Source organism: Pteropus vampyrus, unplaced genomic scaffold (assembly GCF_000151845.1).
Source record: "Pteropus vampyrus isolate Shadow unplaced genomic scaffold, Pvam_2.0 Scaffold2, whole genome shotgun sequence".
Classification (NCBI taxonomy): domain Eukaryota; kingdom Metazoa; phylum Chordata; class Mammalia; order Chiroptera; family Pteropodidae; genus Pteropus; species Pteropus vampyrus.
In genome coordinates, this window is record NW_011888783.1 from 17135096 (window position 1) to 17150942 (window position 15847).

General features: G+C 37.0%; 1 protein-coding gene and 1 non-coding gene across 2 annotated transcripts in view; both read right to left on the reverse strand.

Moving 5' to 3' along the window:
* Positions 1-15847, reverse strand: part of RAPGEF4 (Rap guanine nucleotide exchange factor 4) — a 279699-nt gene that overhangs the window by 255492 nt on the left and 8360 nt on the right. The gene's annotated exons all lie outside the window — the stretch shown is intronic.
* On the reverse strand, positions 9794-9900 carry LOC111739858. The gene has a single exon (XR_002780393.1). It is a non-coding gene; the product is annotated as a U6 spliceosomal RNA (small nuclear RNA).

A 15847-nucleotide genomic window follows, 5' to 3' on the forward strand; every position in this document is an offset into this window, starting at 1 on the left:
ATACACATAGAACAAAAAGACCATCCTGATTCTCTCTCTCCTGAGACAAGTGAAGCAGAAGTTGGATTTACACAATATTAAACAGCGGTCTTCAAAATAGTTCACGTAAATGGAATAGGTCAATTCTTTTCTGAGCTTTTCTAGTACTGTCTGTACGGGGTTGAATAGTATCTCTCAAAAATTCATGTCCCCCGGAACTCAGAATGTGACCTTATTTAGAAACTGTGTTTTTGCAGATGTAATTAAGATGAGGTCATACTGGACTACAATGGGCTCTAAATCCAACACGATCCGTGTCCTTATAAGAGGAGAAGACAATAGAAAGAGACACCGAAGAAAGAAGGTCATGCATGGTATGAAGGAGGCAGAGAGACTCAGAGTGATGCAGCAAGCCAAGGAATGCCAAGGAATGCCAAGGGCTGCCAGCAACCCCCAGGAGCTAGAGAAAAGCAAGAAAAAATCTTCCCCTCGGGCCTTTAAAGGAAGCATGGCCCTGCTGACACCTTGCTTTTTGACTACTAAATCTTCAGAATTGTGAAACAATAAATTTCTGTTGTTTTAAGCCACCCTATTCGTGGCAATTTGTTACAGCAGCTATAGGAAACTAATTCATGGTCACACAGAAATTCACTATTCCAGGCCAAATTCACAGGTTCACATTCAGTGCTGGCTCTAACTCTTTTGTAAAGCTGATCCAATTGCCCAGTGCCAGGTTTTCATGGATTTGCTTCTTCCACAAAACTGAAAGCACTCTGGACAGACAAGCCTTTTCTCAGTCTCCATGACCAAGGAGAAGTCACCTTAGACGATGCTATGTCCACATGTCATAGAGTTTGGCTCCCCAAAAGTGTCCCCACAAAAAGGCAGTGTAGGTCGATGCTTTCCAGAGTTTAGCCACGGATGCTCTAAATTAAGGTCCTTTTCACAGGCATCTGAAGATGCCCAGCTGTATCCGACAGGATCTGGACTCACTGCTGCTCTTTTATTGGGCAGAAGAGATCGTGTCATCCACCCACATCTTGTCACACCCATCTCATCTGAATATCCATTTAAAATCCAAACAAAATAAAAGTAGGAGTTCACCAACCTGTGTAGAAGTACAGGATCTCTGGATGGTACTTCTGCAGGTACCATGTTTATTCAACTATCAAATAAAATTTTACTTGGCATCCACTTTGTGTAGGAAGTATATAAGATGTATAAAGTGTATTTACTGGTGAACAAGAAATACTTGAATCAAAATAGAAGTTTGTATTACTTTTTTATAAGTTGAGTAGTATTTCTATTAATTTGTATACAACTTCTTTCTTAGCATGACCAAAACTACCAAAAAAAGGGAATATGAATACATATACATTTCAAATTTTATAACATATACCAACAAATAAGGGATTTTTTAAAAGGACAAACTAGTCAATATTTTTCTTACATAAAAGTTCAAAAGTCAACATTAATTATGTATAACAAAGTCCTTCAAAAAATCTGCTTGTATTATCTAGCCATAGAAATTTATGGGTCACTTTTTCCTAATGTATATATCACTGAGTCAAAATAATCAATTCACCATTGATGTATCTCTGGATAAATGGGGGCTTCTCAACAGCAGGAAATTCATCATCTGGACGAGATAATAATCAAATGTATTGAAATATATGACTCTCGCACAGAAACAATAATTTTTTAAAGGATACTTTATGAAATTTTTGTTCGATGCATATTAATCTGTTACCCTTACATCAAGCAATGTACTATGTGTGACTATGATGCTGGGGCTCGTTCCTGAGAAGGGAACAGAGAGCATGCCATTATAGAAGTTACCTAGGACACAGGCACTGAACGAGTAGGTAGAGAAGTGTTTAATATTTTCACATGTGCCGTGAAGGACCAGGTCAGGCTGCAGGAACACACAGGGGGTCCTAAGTTTGGGAGATCAGATTTTCCCATGAAAGAAGTAAACAGAAGCAGGAGAAGGGGAGAGAACAACAGAGGGCCATATGTATTTAGTGGGAGAAATCGGGAGAATTAAATCCATTTGTTCAGAACCGGAAGTCTGTAGTTATCTTTTTAGCAGCATTTTTTCTTAGGTAAACTGGGTAGTTACAATTTCACAACTGCCATATGTATCAAAAGCAAATGTGCACCAACCAGAAAATCATGTACAGAGGCATACTATTTCCTGAGAGACGTTTTCAGGGACATGGCAACCAATGAGCCATATGTTGTTTATTTGTTAATCACTTGCCAACTCTGGCTTTATTGATAATATCACTTCTGAGTTTCACAGCAGCCTGCATGCCTCAGCTGCGATAGTTTGCTTCCTTGCTGTTCAGTATTTATCACGGCGATGTGGCCTCCATTCTTTTCTCCATCAGTTATGAAGAAATAACACCCTACGTTTTCATAATTGTATTCATAATATCCCTCCTCTTGTCCTCTGCACCTCTATATTTTTCATCTTTCTGTACCTGGACTTTCCCATTTACCCACATTTTAGGTGGATGATCTCATTCCAGTTTAAGCCACAGGCTATGCATTTGCCCCACACATTTTGTGTGAGATATTTTATTTTTGTTTTCATTCCTGCCATCTTCTTCATAACATTCCAAGACCTGGCAGAGTCTGCGACCCACCCATTTCCAACCAGGCCGGAAAATAGACCTATTATCCATGTCATTTGTAAGATATAACACTTCAAATGCAAACCCAGATTGTGCTCTTTTTTCTAATGTTTTGTTAACATGATATTATCTACCTGGATACTTAGAAACATCTTCACTTGCCTTCTAGACACATTCTACATTCCCTTGTTTTCCTCTTATGTCATTGGTCACTGCTACACAGCTTCTTCTGCTAGTTACACCCTCCCCCTGAGCTCTTATTGGAGGATGGCAGGGCTTAATCCTTGTCCCCTTTAACACTTACTTCCGTGATGTTCTCCAACCTCATGGGTTTAAATATTATCTATGTATTAATAATTCCCAAATTTATACCTTCAGCTCAGTCTGTTCTTCCAAACTTCAGAGTTACATACCCAGTTCCCTATTCACCATCTCCGACTGAACATCTAACAGACATCTCAAACTCAGCACGTCCAAGATGAAACTCATTCCCTTCAAACCTGTCCTATCTCTATCTCTAGCCTTCCCCATCATAATAAATGGGTTCGTAATCTTTCCAATGGCCCAGGCCCAAAAACCTTAGAATTATCCTTGACTCCTCATTCTCACACACTCCCACATTCAATTCACAAGTAAGTCCAACGGGTTCTACCTCCGAAATGTACTCTCCTTCTTCTCGCCATCTCCACTGCTGCCACTCTGATCTGAACCACCATCACCTTTCACTTGGTTCACTGCAATAGCTTCCTAATAGTTCTCTCTTTTTCCATCATTTTCCTGTTCACCACAGCATCTTCTCGACATTGCTATCATAGTGATCTTTTAAGAACAAGTCAGGTTATGCCATTTTCTCCTCAAAACCCTACAGTGGCTCCCTGTTTTACTCAGAGTAAAAACCAAGGCCTTTCTAATAGCTGTCAAGTCCTACATGATCTGCCCTCATTCTCTGCCTGACTTCCTCTTCTAATCTTCCCCTTGGTCACTTCACTCTAGCCACAATAGCCTCCTTACTGTACCTTGAGCAATCCATACATACACCAACTCCAGAGCTTTTGCACTGGCTGTTCCTATTGCCAGGATCTCCTTATCCTAAATATATGCTTGGTTCACTCCCTTGTCTCTTTGCTTAAATCACACTTTCCCACTGAACGATATTCTGACCAACTTATTTAATATTACAATCTTTACCACCCCCACTAGCACTCCTAATCTCTTACTGGGCTCTACTTGTTTTGGTTGAGTTTTTCTTTTTCTACAATATATATTACTTTCAACTGTAACATGTAAATTATTTATTATGCCTATTGTCTTTTATCTATTTTCTCTGTTAGGATGTAAATTCTAGAAGAGCAGGAATCTTGTTCTGTTCAGTGAAGAATCCTAATCACCAGGTGTTTCCTAAGCATTCAGTAAATTTTTGTTGAAAAAATAAATTAATCTCATTACAGTAATGTCTCAACTATTCAGAGGATATTTATCTGGGAATCTCAGTTATTAAGAAAAAAATCATATATGTGAGTTCATATAGCAAGTAAGTTTAAAAGGCATTATATAACCAAAATGAAAGCCTTAAAATACTAGAACTCTGAAATCCACACACTTTACTCAAAAGAGCAATCCTCAGGGGCAAACTGCATGCACTTATATTACATATACAGCTCCAATAAACCTAGCTAACCTGAATTCTAAGTCCAAAGAATTAGAAGCAGATATGTTTGTGCAAGAGAGGGAGATGGGACAGACACCTAGAGGCAGCAAGCAAGAAGCAACAGCTTCTGGGCAATAGAGTCAGGCAAATAAAATAAAAATAAGCAAAACTTAAAAAAAAAAAAAAGGCAACACTGGGGGCATTTGGCGTTGAAACAGATCATCCACATACTTCAGAATTACCATATTATAACACAGGATGCTAATTCAGCACACTGAGCCTCAATCATCAAGTAAAAAGAAGGATATTCAGTATGCTTTAGAAAAGTAGTCATATTAAATATCACTTATAAATACCATTGCCACAAGAATTATTAAATTATGCCAAGGTTTGAAGAATAATTGGGATAAATTTGTATGAATTTAACTTCTCTATGATCTGGATAATTAAAGACTCATCGTAAATAACTCTACTGTTTGGCTTTCAGCCATTTGCTTACTGTTGTTTATCAAGAAATTAATCTTGTGTTCTAAAACAGTGCAGCCTGATCAACTAAGATTTCATCAGGTTTTCAGCATTCTGGGTAATCTGAGGTTCTTAAATTTAGAAACCATGTACAAAAAATCTTCAATTTGCCTAGATGCTTGGGAAATGGTATGTCCTGGGTAGGTATGGTAGGATTAGGGTTTGTTTAGAAGGCACACATCTATCCATGTGACTAGAAAAAGAGCCACCAGGCAGATATTCTTATTGTGTGAATTTCATCCTTATTTCCTTTGGGTTAAGGCTGTGACATCTCTAGGAATTCTAAAATAAACTACAAACATTTCTGCAAGGTTTAGCACGTTGGCTCAAATTAGCCTCTGAAGAAACGGATGCAAGATAGAGAAGTATAAAGCAGTGCCCTACCATTCTGTGTCCAGCTTCAGGTATGGGCCAAGGTATCTGTCCTACTTGTCCTATTTAAGAGATTGGCTTCTGAGAGAGGTACAAGACAGGGCTCAGGGAAAAAATGGTAACCCAAAGAGACTGAACAGAGAGGGAGACTAGACACAATCAACTGGGAATATCTGGCCAAGGCAAATAGGTTGACAATGGTTCCTTACACGGCATCTGGAAGCTCAGATTAGGAGGAGCAGTGTTAGGGTAAAGAGTTAGAAGAGATAGTCATGCTGGCAATCCTGGGGCACTTGAGCATCCAAACAGCACACAAGGAGGTGAGGCGGCATGCAGTGAGAGAGCAGAGGGCTGCAGGAGGGGGCTGGAGCACATAGTTCTCCAGGGTTTTACAGCCACGGATCATCTTTATGGTGGTGTCCGGGGCTCCGAAAACATTTGAAAAGATCTTACTTAATTTTAGCTTGACATTTTTCAAATTGCTTATCATGAGACTTTTTTTTCCTTGCACTATCTATTAATATTCCAAGGAACATACTCGAAACACTGTTACAGTAAAAAAGGAATGGGTTTCATCCCATTTGGTTCCTGGCACTTACCAGCTGTGTGATCCTGGACAAAAAATTTAACTTTTTCAAACTTCAGTTTCCTTATTTGTAAAATATAAATAATAGCAGCCATCTTACTGTCTTGATGAAAACTTATTTGAAGATGTCCAAATTTTAACTCTCTTTACACACATTAACTAATTTTAGTTCTATAGCTATCTCTATTATAAGGAAGTAATCTTATGATAAAACAGGGAAAACTTAATATGAAAAGTTATAGCAGTATTGATAATGGCAATAATCATTTTTAACTGTCTTAATTGACTACCAAGAAAAAAGCCATATGAGCTATATGATTTCAGCCAATAAAAGTTATATTTACAAAGGATTTTTAATAACCTAGAAAAATGATCATCCTATAATGCTAATTTTAAGAGGCATGAAGTCTTAAAACAAGAGCTCAAACAAGAAAAAACACTCATAGAAAAAATACTGTAATGAGCTTTACTTTAATGAGCTTCACTTTGATATCCATAATATCCATAACATACTAAAATTTTAAGATGATTTCTTCCCAGTATAGGGTTTGTAGGACTATAATAATTATAAGCCAGAAATTCTTTGGTTTTGCCCCAGTTAAAATGAAGTTTAAATCATAGTCCATTACCTTTCATAAGCTCCTGTCATTTCCTTCTGGGAAGGAGAAGGACCTGTCAATACATGTCAACTTGTAACCCTCTTAGAAAGAAGCAGAGGGTGTGTGAATATTGTCAGCTCTCAGCTGCAAGCCAGCAACAGCTCTCACAAACCAAGGGAAAAGGAAGGGATGTGGCAGCAGCAACTACATCATGTGTCACGTCAAAGAGTCGTGCTGTCTCCCTGTCTCCCAGAACTGTTTTAGCATCTAAACATGAATGAGCATTTTTAAAAAATGTTTTCTTTTCCCTCTATAATTTCCTTCATTACTCATTTTTTATTTTTAAAAATCTTTTTTTAATTCCCTCAAAATAAATTCTATGAGATAACTTCCATCAATAAAGTTTCTGCTATGTAATTATAGCAATAAGTAGATTTCAGCACATAAAATCAATTTTATGCCTGTGCTGCTTATCTAGATACAAAAGAAATAGATTCAAATGCTATTCTATTTGTGGAGGCATTCTTACATGGCAGAACTTGCCTGCAAAATTCTCTACTGGTAGATAAAAATCAATAGTAGGTGATACATAAAAGAAAAATTAATAAGTCAAAGTTAGCTCAACTAAAATGGAAAGAAGAAAATTCCCCTTTTAGATAGTTTTCCAGCATTTTTCAAATCATTCCATCTTACTGTTTATTTTATTACCATCCACTCTCTGTTCTCTCTAATACGTATATTCTTTCTCTAAATGTTGTAAATAAAATATACATATTTTAAAGTTATTTCAATTTTGCAATTGACTACTTTATGATTCTCTTTCAGATAATCCAAAACAATAAATACCAGGCTTAAGTCGTGTTCACTTTTGATTTCTGTAAGCTCCTCTGAGGAGCAGTTTTCTTGCTCATTTGGGCAATTTAGATAGTTAGGGTTAGGACTTCTAATGATAGAGACCAAAAAAATTAATTATCTAAATACAAAGGTTTTTTTTTTTAATGAGCTTTACTTTGATATCCATAATCTGTTAAATGTTGAATTCTAAAATGAACCTCTAAAATAGTTCAGATAAATATCCAGAGAAGTGCTGAAAAGATAGGAAGTAAAGTAACAGAAATAATGTAAAATTCAATGGAGGAAAAGATAAGGTGCAGTCACAAACTGATAATGTACAGTTACAGCACAAGGAGATGAAAGAGCACGATAAAATTGCATTCCCATTCAGACAGCTGGCATCCAAGTTCAGCCCTGCTTTGGAGATCTGCCGTCTAGATGAAGCTGCTTTATTATACGGTCCCGTTGGTATTTTCTGTAATTGCACCTTTTTGTATCAATAAAGGACTCCCCTATTTATGTTCTGATGATCTGGATAATTAAACAGGGACTCCTAGTCTAAGTATTTAAATTATTTTCAGTAAATAAAATGTAAAACCTGGTTACTGACTAGAATAGTCCTAACTCTACAAATCAGACCTTTAAATACCACCAGGGAATATTTGCAATGAGTCTGCTGCATGCGTGGCACCTTAACATCACCAGGGATTTACTGTGCTCAAACGGTCTTCAATTTCTGACATGAAAAAATTTATAAACATATTGCCATATCATTTAATTAGTTGATAAGGAGAATATAGGAATTCAATACAAAAACATGATCGAAAGGCAAATGGTGAAATAATGATGGAAAAATTCTTTAAAATAATGAAAAAATCCTTAAAATGAGAAATTATTGGAGTTTCTAAGTATCCTGGACCATTTTCTTGCTGTGGTACATTTGTCTGAGGGGACTGTCTTAGAGAACACTAATCCCACAGGGGAGCCAGATAAATTCATTGCCGATAAAACTAAACTGGCTGAACACGAAACCCAAAAGTCCATTAGTAGAATGGGGATGTTGGTACCACCATCAGTCAGCTATCAGCACCCACACCCAAAAGCAAGTATATCTTTAGAACCTCATTTAAATAATAGTACTTTTCCTGATCTGTATGACATTTATCAGCTCTCTAGGGGTAGCTTTCCTTTTCCTCAAAAATTACAATAAAGAAAAACTGAAGTGAACAGTATTTTAAATATATTTAAATAATAATATTTAAAGGATAAACCGAAATTTCAAAATTTATTCCTTTCAACTGTTTTTTGAAATTACCTTTGTCTATTTCATTAACAAAAGCAATAATATACTGTAGGCATTTTCTCCAAATGAGGCCTAGTAACCAAACAAAAGTGTGGTACCATATTTATTCAGCCTGTATCCTCACACCAGGTACTAGCCCCACCTATGTTCACTAAAATATCTCATCTGCTTAGTTAGTAAAGTGTGAATAACACTGATTTAAATTCACACTATGGGGCTTCTCAGTTTATTCAAGGTCTTTGATCACGTTACTTCCGCAGAAGGACCTGCAAGTACCCTCTAAAATAAGACCGCTACTCGGTTTCTTCTCCTTTTCTCTGCCTTTTTTCCCTTTGTTGGTCTTATCACTCTCTGACGCTGTAGTATAGATTTGTCTGTCCCCCTTCTCCATCACTCCGTATCTTCCTATCTTTGGCCTCATTGATTTTACTACAACCTGACCTTTCCTGTTTTGTTCACTACTGTATTCCTTACCACCTGGAACAGTACCTAGCCCACAGTAGTTACTCAATAGTTTTATGAAGGACTGACTGAAATAATTTATGTCTTCCCAACTAATATTTAAATTCATGAGGTTAGGGGCCTTGTCAATTCTTCTCACTAGCCAATCCCTACCAAAAGTTTCTGGCACATGGAAAACAGAGAGTAAAATCTCTAAATGAATAAATGAATGAATAAATGAATGAGCCAAAGGAAAGTAGATGACTAATGTATGATCCTTTTTCTACAGCACATTTGGGTTGAGGAAGGAGGAAAAGAGCATGAGGCAGGGAGAAGGAGACAGAAGAGTGACAAACGGAGTGGCAAGAGACACTGAAGAAAGAACTTTCTTATATCCCAAAAGTTTGTTTAAAGAGTTGATAAAGAAAACGTGTAACATTCAAGAACTCAACTTTTTCTGCAGCACGTTCAACAAATAACCAATCAATGACTAGAAGAATAAAGCTGCAGAACCTGAACACCAGGCAAGGCATTTATGCCTTCATATGGAGTTTAAACAGAATTGAAATTTCATATACAAAATCAAGACTCAAAATTTTAAGTTCCAAGTAATTTCTGCTTACCGTCAAAGATCTTTTCTATTTGTTTTCAACATCTCTAAAAATTAAGCTTTTTCTAAGGGCCTTTAAAAATTATTTCCCCATTTATTTATTTTTAAGAATATTTTTTTCAATTATAATTGGCATACAATATTATATTAGTTTCAGGTGTACAGTGTAATGATTAGAGATATATTTAACTCACAAAGTGATCACCCCAATAAATTTAGTGCCCAGATGGGCACTTAATCTGCCCCCGCACATATTTAAAAATATAGAACACCTCATGAATTTGCAAGTCATCCTTGTGCAGGAGCTATGTTAATCTTCTCTGTAACATTCCAATTTTAGTGTAAGTGCTGCTGAATCAAGCACTCCTCATTTATTTAAATAAAAGAGAGGTTCTTGAACTTTTGGTCAATTATAGGTAATAATCCTATAGGTCAAGTCATCCTATTTGATATGGTTACATTTTACAATTTTATTCTATGAAAGTGTTTTCAGAAAATTATGTTACTCAAAGCTAAGCATTTTAAGGTTCCGTGCAATTGACACAAGTTCCTTGGTTTCCATGGTAACAATTATAGGGTCCATGCTCTGGGGCATAACCTGTGGACTCTTGACCACAATTTATTAGAGTATTAGAGTGGCACCACATTCCTCCTTCAGAAGAAACCCTTGCCCCTACAACCTCACAAGAAAGGCTGGATCACCATTAAGACATAGATCTTTGTTTGGCTATCAAACGTGGATGTAATTTTCCCTCAGTTTGACAGTGTCTAAAGTCATATTACTCTTCATCTAACCAACAACACGGAATAGCAGCACTCCACGTATCTACTGGGAAATATTACTTCAAAGTCATTGTTGCCCAATTTTAATAATTATTAATAGCTCAGATGTGGAAAACAATGTTTATGAAGTATTTCTTGAAAGAGAAGTAATCCATCCAATTTGAAAATATCCTAAAATATATCCTGGGATTAAATCAGACCATCAGAAAGCTGTCTATTTGATTGGACCCCTAGAAAAAATACTCTCCTTTAATCTCCTTTTGGCATTATGCTATCGAGACATATTGAGAATCCTGTGAAACCCATTGCTGAATTCACTGTTGGGATGTTGTTCATCACATTGCACAGCATCTTCTTCATGAGGTTGAGGATGTCAATAGGTCCCAGTATCCGCCTGATTAATTGTTCTTCTCCGTCAAAAAAAGTTTTCGTTTGCAAACATTGAATACTAAAATAAGTGTGACTCCTTTTTTTGCTGATTATGAGAAATTATAGCATCAATGCTCATATTTGAAAAGAGAAAAAATTTTTAATTACTTATCTAAATATCCATTTTAAGAAGCCATAAAAAGAAGAGCAAGTTAAAGCCAAAGTTAATAGAATAAAGGGGGGAAAGGGCACAGAAATCAATGAATTTCTCAAACAATAAAGAAAATCAACTAAAAGTTTGTTCTTTTCAAAGATTAACAAAATTGAGAAGCTCTTAGAAAGACTGATCAAGAAAACAGAGAGCAGACACAAATTACTAATATGAGGTATGAAGGAGAATATCACTACATATCCTAGACATTAAAAGATTAATAAGGAATACTATGAAAAATTTTATGCCAACAAACTTAATAACTTAGATGAAATGAATAAAACTCCATAAGATAACTTATCAAAACTGACACAAGAAGAAATAGAAAATCTGAGTAGTCCTCTCTCAAAGAGATTGAATTTGACATCAGAAAACTCCTGGCCAGATCATAACTATAAAACACTTTTTAAAAATAACATCGACATTACACAGCTTTTTTCAAAATAAAGGAAAGAAAAAACAGAGGAAAAAATGTTTCCTGATACAAGGAAGTCCATTCTCACTCTTTCTGTTCAACTTTATCTTAGAAATGCAACAAAGCAACAAAGCAATAAAAATAAATAATAAAAGACACAACAATCCAAAAGAATAAAACTTCCAGTATTCACAGACAAGACTGTCTACATAGAAAATCCTGAGGAATCTACAAAACAACTACGAGAACTAAATAACTTTCCTAAAGTTACGCCATTAATAAAAATCAAAACTGAAATTTGAACCAATATGGTCTTGCTCCCAAACTCTTAACCCCTACACTATGCTCTCCACTTAGCAAAGACCATATATTTGCATTTGCCCACAAATACAGCTATTAAAGTAGGTCCTTGGAGCCTAATATGACAATTTGGAAATAGAGATTCAGAAAATTTAATAACTTTGCCAAGATCGCATGGTGAAAAGGTATAGGTGACAGAGTTTGGACCCAGGTCTGGCTAACCCTAAAACAAAGCCAATTTGAAAACATTGTCTTACAGATTGGAAGCAGGAAACAATGAGAAGATTCGGATCCAGATGATAAGGCCCTGAAATGAAGAAGTAAACTATAAAGGCCAAGAGAAGAATGGTGACTGGTTAGGTATCAAAAGGGAGATAGACAGAGAAGACACAGGTAATATCAAAGTTTTGAGTATGAGACTAGAAGTGTCATTAATAATATAAGAAAGTAAGGAGAAGAACCCAGTGGAGAGAAGAAAGATAAAATCAGTTTTAGACAAATTGAATATCAACTTGTTAAGTTAGGAACAGTTTTGACAACAGATAGAAACCCTAACAAAGAGTGGTTTCCAGAAGTAAGGTCTGTTTTTTCATGACAAAACAAAAAATCTGAAGGTAAGCAACTATTGATCTAAATTCAGCAGCTGAACGAAGTCAAAATTTGAGTCTGTTTCTCCCGGCCCTTCCTTCTGGGATTACAATACGGTTTCCATAAGCCAAGCTTCAAGTAGTAATTGCAGGCAAAAAGGAGAGAAGAAGCAGATATCAAATACATGTATCTTTTATCAGTAAAGAAACAACTTTTTTGGAAGCCTCTAGTAGACTTCTGCTACACCTCATCGGCCAGGATTGTGCCACATGGACACCCAGTCCCAAGAGAGACTAGGAGGATAAGTATTTTGTTTTTCCAGCCTCCCTATAAGAGAAGTAGGTGAAGGAAAACAATGTCTGCCCCAAAATATTAATGGGACATTGATGTGGGAAAATCCGACAGAGAGACAAAAATGCATCTGGTTTGGAAGATAAACCAAGGATACAGAGTTTAAGTAATCTGTATAATTAAACACAGGAAATGGATGAGAGCTCCGAGAAAGAGCATGTGTGAAGAGAAAAGAAGGCAGTAACAGCGCTTTGTTTTCCTTTTTCTGCAGGGGAAGCACGTGGATGCACATGGATACAGCTGAGTATACACTGTACCCAGGTGCCTCCACTCCAACCAGTCAGATTGTTTGCTTTCATACATTTGGCTGAGTCTTTCTCTGTCATCCTCTCCACCCAGTTATTTCTGTCCTCTTTTTCTTCAGCCTCTCAGTACACCCAAGGTAGTCTTCCCTCTCTCTCTCCCTCTCCCTTATCTGGAAAGCTGACTCTTCACTGCCACTGTCCAAGATACATGAAGATGGATTTAAATCTGACAAAGGAAAAACTAGCTTACCTGGGTTTGAGACAGTGGTCCAGGAGAATAAGCAGCTACTATGGAAGGGCTATGAAATCTTATACATTCATAGAAGATTGGAACTGAAAGGGATCTGCCAGTCTCACCCTCATGGGAGGAGCGAGAGGTCCATTTGGGGGAATCCAAATTAAAACAAGGAGGCAGAATCTGCTTTGCAGAGCACTACCCTTCCTCTGAAGACTCTTTCAGGTTCCGAGGCTGTGTTCAGGAGACCAGGCTGCAGGGCCAAGGGTGTGGTAGGCCAGGCATCCTTCTTGCAGGCCCATTTACACCATGGGCACACCATCCCCCACAGGTCTCCCATCTGAGGGAGTCCGGCTATGGCTGAAACTTTCCTAAAATCCTAGGGCAAGTAGAGTCAGCACCACAGAATTTAACCCTGATTACAGGGTTGTCTTCTAATTGCTGTACATTTATATGCTATGTGCTCCCATGTGTTCTGTGCTGCAATGAGATGTCCCCCAAGAAGCTGCAGATAAGATAGTTGCCTAGCATTAAACTTTAAAAATATTGCTAATATCACAAAAAGAGATCGCTTGACATACATGCCTCATGATGGAAGTATATAACACTTCTGTGAAATATTGTTACGAAAAGTCATATCTAAATCTGATCAAGCCCTAAATCCAAATAACAATTTATAGGAAATATGGAAAACAAAGGGACATACTAAAAGACACCACGGGGTATCATTAAATTCAGGCTATGTAAAAAATGCCTGTTTCTTCAACAAACTTGTTACAGGGAAGAAAATGAGAGAGAAGGAAAATGCAGAGATTAAAAAAGACGAAGATGTATCTTATTTGGATCCTAATCCGAACTGCAAAAAAGAAAGTTATGAGCTAAATGGAGAAATTTGAACACTGATTGGATATTTGGTTATATTAGGAAACTAACGTCAAATTTTTAATGGGTGAAAGTGCTATTGTTATCTTTATAAAGAATCCTTATCTTTTAGAGATATGTAATGAAATATTTACAGATAAAATAATACTATGTCTGTGATTTGTGTCAAAATAATCCTGGAAGCAGCAGGGGGTGAATGGAATATAAATAAAACAAGACTGGCTGTGAGTTGATAATTGTTGGAGGGAGTGGGGAGAAGTACAACAGAATTATCATACTGTTCTCTCTTCTTTTTATACATTTTGAAATTTTCTGTAAAATAAGTATTTTTAATAATAGAACAGAGCTACGCAATGTCATTTTAAAAAAAATATTCACCACGGCCAAGGAAACACAGAAGGACAGCAGAGGCAGATGTTGATGGTGCCCATTCAGGCCTTTTCCAAGACCAAAGGACAAGTGAAAGGATTTGCCTACAAGGTTACAGATGCCACTCCATCCTTAAGGATGACCATCTCACCCTGATCCCATAAGCACCTTCTACAATCAGGGCACTGCATTTTGAAGCTGGAAATAAAATGATGAATAAAATATAAAGACTGACATCAAGTGATGCAAAAAGTACATCAGCAATTGCAGTGCAGTCTGACTTGTGTTTTTGCAGTGTTGGGCAGAGTGTGCTATGGGAATACATGTAATGGTCATCTAATTGGAAAAGATGAAAGCCAAGCTGTCCTGAAGGATTCTCAGAACTAACTTCTGATTATCATTCAATTCCTGGGCTCTGTCATTCTAGGAAGAGAAAAAGCTGGCCAGAAGTTGTAAGTGTTCTGATCTCCTGGCAGCTTTGCTTCTCATTGTAAATGCACAACATGAACTTCTTGTAATAATTGGGTTTCCCGTATAGCTTCCCTAGAGAAGGAATACAGTAGCCAAAGAATGTGAGTGTCCACTTCTCTAATATTATTTTCAAATTCATGAACTATCTTTCTGGTTTTTACAGTCTTTGAGAGTTTAATGCCTGTGTATCTGTACCTGAACAATGTGCTGACAAGTCAGGATTCAGGGAGTGCAAGACCAGCCCTGAATCCTGAGAATTTGCCAGCATAACGTCATGGGACCTGCCTGGGTAGACACCAGCCTTCCCCAGCCTTCCTCCCGCTCTGCATGCTTCTTTGATCTTCTCTATTCCTCAAGGGTGGACCCGTGTCTGATGCTTCTTTGATATTTGAGTCATCCTCTCTCACCATGTCTACTACAAAGTATTTTGGTTTTTAACAGATTTGTTCCTTGATTTCTTTTGCTCACATCTAATCACATCAAAATAGCTAACTTGACATTTATGTGGGGATTAAGTCAGATGCAAGAACACTGTGTGAGGCACTTTTTAAGTGAAACATTAATAATTTTTAAAAATTTCTCAGCTGTTTTGAAAGATGGCAACCATTTTTACACATCCAAACCGTGTTAACGTCATTTTCTGCTTTGGCCTGAGATCACCAGTGGTCCTCAAATAAGCTAATCAACTGGGGACCTCCCTCCAAGCTATGCTTCTAACTGAAGAACAAGAAACCAAACATTATGAACTCTTTCCCAAAGACAATTTCTTTTCTCTCCAGTGGTTTCTCTGTCAATCGCTTAACTTCTTTCATCTGTAAGAGGATGGCAAACTTTTCTTCCAAGATCCACCTAAATACTTTAAATTTAAATACTTTAAATTCTGTGGGCCACAGAGTCTCTGCTGGTTGCAACTATTCAGCCCTGCCACTGTAGCGTAAAAATAGCCATAGACAATAAGTAACCAAAGTGAGTGTAGCTGTGTTCCAATAAAACTTTGCTTATGGACATTGAAATTTGAATTTCATATAAATTTCAGGGGTCGTGAAGTATTAATAGTCTCTCAGTTTATTTCCAACCATTCAGAACTGTACA